The sequence below is a fragment of the Alosa sapidissima genome, chromosome 2 (genome assembly GCF_018492685.1).
Source record: "Alosa sapidissima isolate fAloSap1 chromosome 2, fAloSap1.pri, whole genome shotgun sequence".
NCBI classification, from domain to species: domain Eukaryota; kingdom Metazoa; phylum Chordata; class Actinopteri; order Clupeiformes; family Clupeidae; genus Alosa; species Alosa sapidissima.
In genome coordinates this window covers 13,712,833-13,722,832 of record NC_055958.1, presented here as the reverse complement: position 1 = coordinate 13,722,832, position 10,000 = coordinate 13,712,833, and the positions used below count along the sequence as shown (strand labels likewise).

The 10,000-nt window shown below is 45.0% G+C and overlaps 1 pseudogene; it reads right to left on the bottom strand.

Annotated features, from left to right (window-relative positions):
• The window catches only part of LOC121688376, a 35,637-nt pseudogene extending 28,028 nt beyond the window's left edge, over positions 1-7,609 (bottom strand).
• Positions 7,610-10,000: the final 2,391 nt, after the last annotated feature.

The following is a 10,000-nucleotide window of genomic DNA, read 5'->3' as shown; positions in this document are numbered from 1 at the left end:
TGTGTGTGTGTGTGTGTGTGTGCAAGTATTTGCCACAGTGAGCGTATGCTGGACTGTGTGTGTGTGCTGATGTTGCTGTGGAATATAGTTTGCATACTTCCACATGGTTTATGTGCATGTGGTCGTTTATCTCTGCAAATGTTTTGGAAAAAAGTTAAACACTTAAGAGCAGCTCTCTATGGACAAACAACACTGGTCTTTCCCACACTCACACTCAGAACTGATGTCATGCTACCAATATGGATGTCTGTGCTTTCTTATGCGTGTAGGCGATGCGTGTGTGTAGGCGATATGCGTGTGTGTAGGCGATATGTGTGTGTGTGTAGAGGAGCATACTACACATTTGTGAATTATGAAAGAGAGAGAGAAAGAGAGAGAGAGAGAGAGAGAGAGAGAGAGAGAGAGAGAGAGAGAGAGAGAGAGAGAGAGAGAGAGAGAGATTGTGTGTGTGTGTGTGTGTGTGATGCTGGTCTTATCAGTTGTGTGCTGAACCAGCTGGGGCTGTTGTTATGTCTATTCCACACCTGCCCTTGGTCAACCTGTTCATTCACACACAGATAAGCCTGACCACACCACACAACACACACACACTGCCAAACAGCAACGTAATGACACCTCAGGTTTCCAAAGTATTTACACACACACACACACACTCAGCAACGTAATGACACCTCAGGTTTCCGAAGTATTCACACACACACACACACACTTCTAGATAAAGAGTTTGAATACACAAAATAAATCATGAGATATCAGTAAGATTATGTTTGTGTGTGATGTGATCACACATATGCTTGTTTGTAATCTGTAGCCATTCTGTACTACATTGTGTTCCAACAACACATTTCTGTGTCGGCCTCATATGTAGTGTCTGTCTACTTGAGCAGGTGGCTATTTGCTTTATCCACTGAGGTAATGTGACTTCAGCAAATAGCTTTCATGTCTATAGCTATCATTAGCCTATCAGCTAATGTGTCTACTAGTGCTACTAGCTACCTGTGTTAGCCTGTGAGCTAATGTGTCTATTAAAGCTGGTGGCTACCTGTTAGCTAATGTGTCTACCAGAGATAGCAGCTACATGATAGCCAGTGAGCTAATGTGTCTACCAGCGCTGTCAGCTACCTGTTAGCCAGTGAGTTAATGTGTCTACCAGCGCTGGCAGCTACCTGTTAGCCAGTGAGCTAATGTGTCTACTAGAGCTAGTGGCTATCTGTGTTAGCTGCTGTTGAAGTTATATTATGCGTTTCTACTGAATGACCATTCTAAGCAAATCGCCAGGCCTCAGTGTTGACTGAACACCAGCTCATACTCTACTCTAGCTCATACTCCCTCAGTTATCTACAGCCACAACACACACAGCTACTGGACAGTGGACACAGCCGGGGAGGCTCCATCAAGGCTTTCTGTGCGTGCATGCATATAGGAGTGTGTGTGTGTGATTGTCTGTGTGTGTGATTGTCTGTCTGTGTGTGTCTGTGTGATTGTCTGTGTGTGTGTGTGTGTGTGTGTGTAAAATTGTGTGCGTGTGCATCTGTGTGAGAGGGGCCCGAGTCCCAAGCTGAATGTGTATGTACTGCGTAAGTGTACATGCGCTGTCTGAGCTCCCCTAATGGAACAATTAATCCCCGAGCTGTTTCTCAGGCACAGAGCGCAGGAAACTAGGAGAGTTCTGTCCCAACCTGTTCACAGAAAATACACAAACATGCTGCACACACATGCACACATTCAAACTTCAGCTTCACCTCTGTTCATTAAATACACACGTACACCAATACACACACCAACTACTGTCCCTTTCTGCATATGCGCACACACACACTTAACATTACTGCCATCCAATTACACTCAAAACACACCCAAACCCCTTTGGCTTGGAACAGCAATTAAACCACTCATAGAGACAGGTATAACAATAACTAACACTTCTATGTTGTACACGGATAGTTAGGACACCCTGTTGTGTAGAATTCTGATCAACTGATTCAAACTCTCTTCGAATTCTGACAAAGTGAAAGAATACTTTAGATGTGTAGCTTTAATGCAATCCGGACTGCGTTCTTGAGTGTTAGTTCATGAGGTAAGCTAACGTAACATGCTGCTGTTCAGCTTTTATACCCCTTCAAGTCATCCTTGACTAAATAAAGCATCAAATAAAGATAGGTCCCGTATTTCCACCATCTTGCGTGTATGTGTCACTTAATATCCATTTCTATACAAACCAAGAAGGTAGATTTCTAAAGAAATGCAAGCACCCACATCATAGGTGTTTTAAAATTAGCCATGTACCAAAAATGTAATTTTACCGTGACTTGAAGAGCTGTAAACAGTGTTGTAAGGCTGCGTGTACACATCCGCCTGGAGCTCCAGTGGAATTTTAATTTCATGAAGAGAATTCTCGGTCTAACCGTTCATGTGTCGTTGAAATGGCGTAAATAGGCGACCCATCAGGCCAACACTATAACTCCGAGCGTGGTAAAAAAAAATCGGATATTTCAGGCAGTAAATGCTCCTGTTAAGAACCAAACCAGATTTTGTTCAAATCTACACGCCTATGGTTAATGAAAAATGTAGGGTTCATTTAGCAAATTTTGAAGTGTTAAAAAACATTGTTGTTTTAGAATTTCTGAACAAAAGTGGTGATAATTGGGGTGTTATGATACATAATTCAGTTTCATCAAATACAGATACTACAACCCACAAACAGCTAAAATAAATAGGTTATACAACCTGTTGATAAGGTGTACGGATGTGGCTAACATGCTACAGTATAAGTTTACAGAGCAGGTAGAGACCCGGGGTTAACAGAGTAGGTAGACCAGGGGTGCAGAGACCAGGGGTGCAGGACTCGTAATGAGACCTCGTGGGGGCTGTTGCTGTCATGGTCATTCTTATGGTCATTATCATTTTTTGTATGGGTATCAGATTGCTGTTTGATAATATACTCGTTTACTACACCCACTTATAGTCAAACAAGGCATATACTGTAGGTGTATCATGTTCTATACTGTCATACATGCTACTGTATTCCTTCATTCTTGAAATAGGCCTACCCTACCTTACACGTCACTCTCTTTTCCACCAGCTAATAAAGTATAATGGCCACGCCAACACCATGTAATTGTCGGTGCAGCAAACTACATTTTTCCTTTTCAGAATCTTCCTTCCAGAGGATGGTTTGTAGTGCTAGGTTTAATTATTTGATCATATCATAAAGATATTGTTTATTACACAATCAATTGCCTATTGGATGTGAATATCATACATTTATTCATTTAGCAGTTATCCAAAGCAACTTGCACATGTCAATTATATTACAACGGCCAGTCTCCCTGGATAGAACAACTCAAGGTTAAGGGCCCTGCTCAAGGGCACGACGGTGGAAGCCGGGAACTGAACCCACAACTTCTCAGGCTACTGCATGCCAGCCCAGGTCCTTAGCCACTACGCTACTGCATGCTAGCCCAGCTCCTTAGCCACTACACTACCACTGCCCAAAATCTGAATGCAGAGGACAGACTGGAGACTATCCATGTATTTAGTGCATTCAACATTGTGCATATATGACCAGGGACAGAGGACAGACTGGAGACTATCCATGTATTTAGTGCATTCAACATTGTGCATATTATGAGCCTTAAAGCTACACCACTCAGAAAGATTTATTTTTAACACAGTACTACACGTATGTCATCTTACAGCAACATGCACACACAAATCTATTAGTGCACACACACACACAGCTGAGTGGAGTGGCTGGATGGGTCATGTGTGTCATCCCTAAGTGTGAGGTCATTTCCTGTGAGGCAATTGGGTGACTTCCTCTTTCCTGCACCACTGTGCTGCAGCCAGGGCTGGGTACAAAGCCAACCCATCCAGCGCCGGCCAAGATCCGGCCCAGACTTGGCCCAGCGTCGGCAACCCTGCGCTGGGCAGGTGCCTGCTTCTCAAGGCCTTCTACTGCAAACAGTGCCTCCACAAACAATCAAGCGAGCAGAGCACAGATAGGTCAACACTGCACCAACGTGTGTGTGTGTGTGTGTGTGCACATAATGTGTGCATGTCTTACATAAGCAGGGGTGTGATCATTAACAACTTAATGGTGTTGGGTGTTGGTGTTCCCGAAACACTTTATGATCAAGAATTAGTGCCTGGCTGATTTTCATGTAGGCCATAGAAAACATTCACAACACACGCGCACACACACACACACACACACAATATAGGCTACAATACATGTATCTCACATGTGTATAATCTCTCCTTCTCTCCCTCCCCCTCTGTGTGTGTGTGTGTGTGTGTGTGTGTGTGTGTGTGTAGTCTTGTGCAAACTGGCCTTTACAGGATTGCCAGTAAAGAAAGTGAGATCAGGCGGAAAATCAGATGAAGCCACCCAGCCACTGAGATGCATTCACTGAAGTGTGTGTGTGTGTGCACAAGTGAGAGAGGAAGAGAGGGGATATTTGCACATTATAATCAGATACACACAGCAACCGCATTTAGTCTAGGCCCCCACCCCACCAACCCACACACGCACACACACGCACACACACACACACACACACACACACACACACACACACACGCGCACGCACACACAAATACAAGTTGAAGTTAATAGCGGGACCAAACACCACCACAAATACCAGTTTGAACACTCCTCCAGATGCTTCTCTCTCTTCCAACAAGTCCAATACCACAACACACACACACACACACAATACTGTGACAACAACCATAGCAAACACACACACACACACACACACACACACACACTCATGTGACTTAAAACACAGAACCCTGAGTGTTCTACTCTGCACATGTATTCAGATGTAGGTCTCATAAGAGAAGATGAAGGGTTGAGACAGAGGAGTCACACTGGTCCTCCTTCGAGCTCTTTCCAGAGCAGCAGTCTTAGAATAGGCACAGAACTCTCTGATTATGGCCTTAGGAATCACCATACCGTCCCCCACGGGGATGCGAAGGTGCAGGCCTGCTCAGTGACCTGACATGACCACAAACACACACACACGCACTCTCTCTGTTCAGACTGAACTTGAAATGAACCATTACACACACAAACACACATACACAGACACACACACACCACAATCACAGTAACCGGTCATTCTCCACACAGCCATGTGGCTGGCGCTAGGCTAGCAATACGGAGCAGAGCAGTGCAGTGCAGGGTTAATCCTCAGGCTCGCCTGCTGCTGCTGCTGCGCTGTGGGACAGGCCTCAGAGTTCACCACAAACACGTGCACACACACACACACACACACACACACACACACACACACAAAGACACAGACTATGGGAGACTCGGAAAGACACAGACACTGCGCGCGCGCGTGTGCGTGTGTGTGTGTGTGTGTGTGCGAGTAAGGAAGAGAGGAAGGCTGTGTTGCAACTTTGTTTTCCTCTCTGCTCCCAACTGAATGGCAAGTTAGCTTATCGAGCCAGACTAACTGCCAGAAAACCCAGACCAGAGAGTTAGCTTAGCCAGCTCAGGCAGACTACACTAAGGAGCCTACAGTGGTGCTAAGATAGAAGATAGCGGCCAGTATTGAGCCTGGGGAAGTGTGTCTCAGCTTCACTCACTCTCATGAGGTAATAAGGCACAGCTCCCAAAAGCCTGTCTACCCGTCTGTCCATTCTAATCCCCCCGACAGACAACCCTACGACCCCTTGAGATACTGAATACTGTACCAGATTGTGAGTGTGTGATTGTGTGTGTGTGTGTGTGTGTGTAAAAGGGGGCAGACTTGAGCCACTAATCTCTTTGTTGTTCCACGAGGCAGCAGCCAGCGACAGAAATATGAGAAACGACCATGAGGGATCTGTGTGTGTGTGTGTGTGTCTAATCTCTAAACTGGCACAGAATATGACCACAGTCTCCCATAATGCCCAGGACATCTGTCCTTTTGAACATGTAAACCTGCCAGCTACAATAAAACACCTTTAATCTGGTTATTCATTATTTTAATATTTCTCCTACCTTCACTGTGTTTTTCATGACAAAGTACATTAAACAAGATTAGTCTAATCCAAACATAATTATATCTTGCATATTTTATTAATCATTAACTCCCAAATTGGTTCATATCTGAATAGTTTTCTTCAACTTAATGTAATAGAACACAGTTTTCTCAAAAAAGAATAACATGGCAGGTTACTGGCCAACATAAATGATCGGCTATTTCTATGAAGGTTAAATATGTCCTATAAATCTAGCTTTGAACTTGACAACTTTTGCGCAAAGACTTGCGCAAAAACTTTTGCGTGATCCTTGTTTGGACAGTTGTGCAACATTTTCTCTTTCAGTATAGAGATTATGTTTACCTTTTCCACCGGGAGAGCTGGGACTTATTCTTTCTGGGGACTGCTGCTCATGATCCGGGGACCTGTTCTGTAACGGGGCCACCGGCCGGCCCCGGGAGGACCCAGACGGTGAAGCCGACAGGGGAGTCTGCTGCTGCGCGGTCGCCGTGGGAAGAAAGCCCGGTGCAACATCTGAGATCCAGCTCAGCTGTTGGGAGGGGGAGTAACAGGGGGACACCGCGGGCAGGCCACCCAGGAAAGCACCCACATTCCCGGAGCCGTAGTTGTGCGCGTTCATGTGTGGGAAGACCACTGTTTGTGGCTGAGATGGGAGGACGGGGGACTGCGCCTGTGGCCTGAACGAAGCGCCGAAAGTGGGACCTGTTGATATGATGATGGGACTACTTCTGCAAGAGGAGGAGGAAGATGACGAGGATGAGGAAGACTGTGCCACGATGTGCGCACCGGCACCAGCCGTGTGCAGCAAGCTGACAGCCGTAGCGGACGGGGGCAGGGGTGCTGTCGGAACCGCGGCACCGCACGCTACGCCACGGGTCGGACTGAGACTAAGTGAGTTGGACGAGCCGCTGTGGCATTTACTGCTACTACCACCGTTACCGCTGCCGTGCGTAGGGCTACCGCCTGCACTACCGGTACCATGACCCCTCGACTGCAGGGGGGGCTGTCCCTGCGGCTTCAGCTGGAACGGAACGGTCGCCTTCATTGGCAAGAGGCGACTGAATAAATTCATTCCCGAGCCTCCGGCACCACCGACAGAACCTCCGGTAGGGACTCCTCCACCGGTGGCACTGGCAGACACCGGGGGACAACTGGACGTGGGCGACCCGTTTCTTCGAATTCTTTGAGACATCTTAGTCCAGAACTTAACCACTGACACGCGAACTGAAGCAAAGTTACGTTAAGAAGAGTTTATCTCGTGTCTAGTCCTCTCAAAAGTAGGCTTCTCTCCTTCGTCGGGGCGAGTGGATCCAGTATGTCTCTCTCTAGACCACCATCTGGTATGCGGTGCCTCCACAGCGTCGCATCCCCCTCACAACCAGCCGCATACTTCACTCCGTAAAGTAAACTGACCGAAATTTTCAGCCACGCACCGTCAACTCCTGCCAAAGTCAGCTTCCAAGGCTCTCATTGGACAACCCTAGCCTCATGACAACTTCCCATTGGCCAGAAAGTGGATCCCTTTAATTTCTTAAAGTGACACGCTGAGGATTTTTTTTTATCATGTGTGGAATTCCTTTCGGATAAATGTTCTTAGTCCAGATTATACATTTATCCTGAAAATCAGGGTTTGATTACTTTGATCGTAACTGATTTACAAGTGTAGCCTACGTGTAGCCTATGCATAGTCCATTATTTCACAACTTTTTCACAGTAGTTTCTAACATATTGTCAAAAATGTCAAAAATGCGCACGCCCTTGGCCTTTTTTAATCGATGTCCTTCTTACACTTTTATACGCAGTGATCTTTCACAAAATGCTGTATCTCTACAAAAAATAACACGGCAGCATTATGCCTCCTGGGACCGCATGGGAAGAGAACTCCTTCCGCATTGTAGCCTCGCTTTGTTATGAATAACACGTGTTCTTAAACTTGCTGTAAACTCGTGTCTGTCGCCCCTGTGTGGTAAACTATGGGCATTACAGTGTTGGAGGATCCAACAGACGACATGTGAATCTCTCGCACAATGTGGATCTCTGTTCAAGTTTGTCTTTACAGCTGACCCTGCTAGTGGTTCTCGCCCTTAACAACAAACAAACAAACAAAAAGTTATACAGTTTTTCTGCAGTACAATAATATCGAGATGCTCAGAATATTGCACTTCTGCATATGAACTGCAAATAATTCCTCCAAAACTGCAAGAAGCGGAAGCAGTGCAGTCATTTTTGTAAGGGCTACATGGAGGGATGTATGTGTTAACTTTCCATAGGACAAAGGGTTTGATTTGTAAATGATTTGACTGACGCTTTTGTCCAGAGCAACTTACATGGTATGAAATCAAATATCAGCATTGAAAATAAGGGATTTTCATATTTATAAAAAACAGACAAATTCAGGGTAAGGTGAACAGATGAGTGTTGAAAACAGGGTTCCCACTCAAAGTCAGATGTACAATTCCATGACTTTCCCCTGATTCTCCCTGAGAAAATGAATTTTCATGACCTATAATAATGAATGGTACATTGAAATGAGTTCACCTACCAAAGATTTCAGAGCAGTCACGCAGCATTCTAGAATCTTTGATCTTTTTTTTCTCTGAGGGTGAAATGAATAAATGGGCATTGAAAATAAAGTAGGGCTAACCACAACCCTCAAGCAAGCAGTAATGGAAAAGGTAACAACTTGATAAACACCAATGCTACATGGAAATATATTCGTATTAATTGGCAGGCACATTTTAAACTGGTACAACAAAACGCCCTGATATTCCCCCAAAATTCTCTGACCTTCCATGTCTGAAATAGGCTTAATTAAAATTCCATGATATTCCAGAAACTCCATGACCCGTGGGCACCCTGTGAAAGTCCCAAAAATCACAAGAACATTAGGCAAGTCATTCCATGATGACTCTTGACCTCTTAGCGCTGGATGGCCAACACAGCAGGCTCTGGTCAGAGGACTGCAGTGGCTAAAGCTGGGTCATGGAATTCAAATAGCAAGGTGCTTATCCAGTATGTATCCTATAGACCAGAGTAAGGGATTTGAATTGAATTCTAAGTGAGGAGTACATTTGTCTTCTTTGGTTGATCAAAGACCAGATGTAAGTGTATACGAGAGAGAGAGAGAGAGAGAGAGAGAGAGAGAGAGAGGGAGAGAGAGGGAGAGAGAGAGAGAGAGAGAGAGAGAGAGAGAGGGAGAGAGAGAGAGAGGGAGAGAGAGAGAGAGAGAGAGAGAGAGAGAGAGAGAGAGAGAGAGAGAGAGATGAAATCTACAGTGAAGCAAGGACACGTGCGTTTTCATTAATATATAATCTTTAATGAACGGGGTACTGGCAGGTTGTACAGCATCAAGCGTCTTGTCTAAATGGCATTTTAAATGAGTATCTGCAGAGTCGGCTAAAAGCAAGAACTAACAGCTGTTCTTTGTCCCTTGAAGCACTTATTTTACAAGCAGTCGTAGAAAACATTTCAGTGGCTTTTGTTTGTGTGTGTGTATGTATGTATAAGATAGATGTGTTAACAGTGTTGAGTTTGTATCCGGTAGGTCATACAGTAGGTCTGGTCTTGGGAACAGTTTTGCTAATTCAGTTCAGTTATAAACAAACAGGCAACAAATAAACACACAGAGAACCTAGGCAGCTTTTTGTGTAGACAAAAAGCCAAACAAGTTTCAAAATCGTTCTGTCACACTCTTTCCTTTAGTGAACCTTAACCATTCTAAAATCGATCATGTGATTAGAAACAGAAAGGCTGATTGGACCGCATGCCCTCAACTAAAAAAAAAAGCACATATGTCAGTCTGAGGGGGGAGTGGCTGAAGAGAGTGGTGGATTATTGAGCAACACACATACACTCTTTCCCAACACAGATTTACTAATCCAGTAACAGTGTGTGGCTGTTACACATGGGCAGGCCTCTTCCCAATCTTCCCATCAGGAACGATCTTACAGCGACTCACAAAGCCCATTTGCACACACACACACACACGCACACACACACA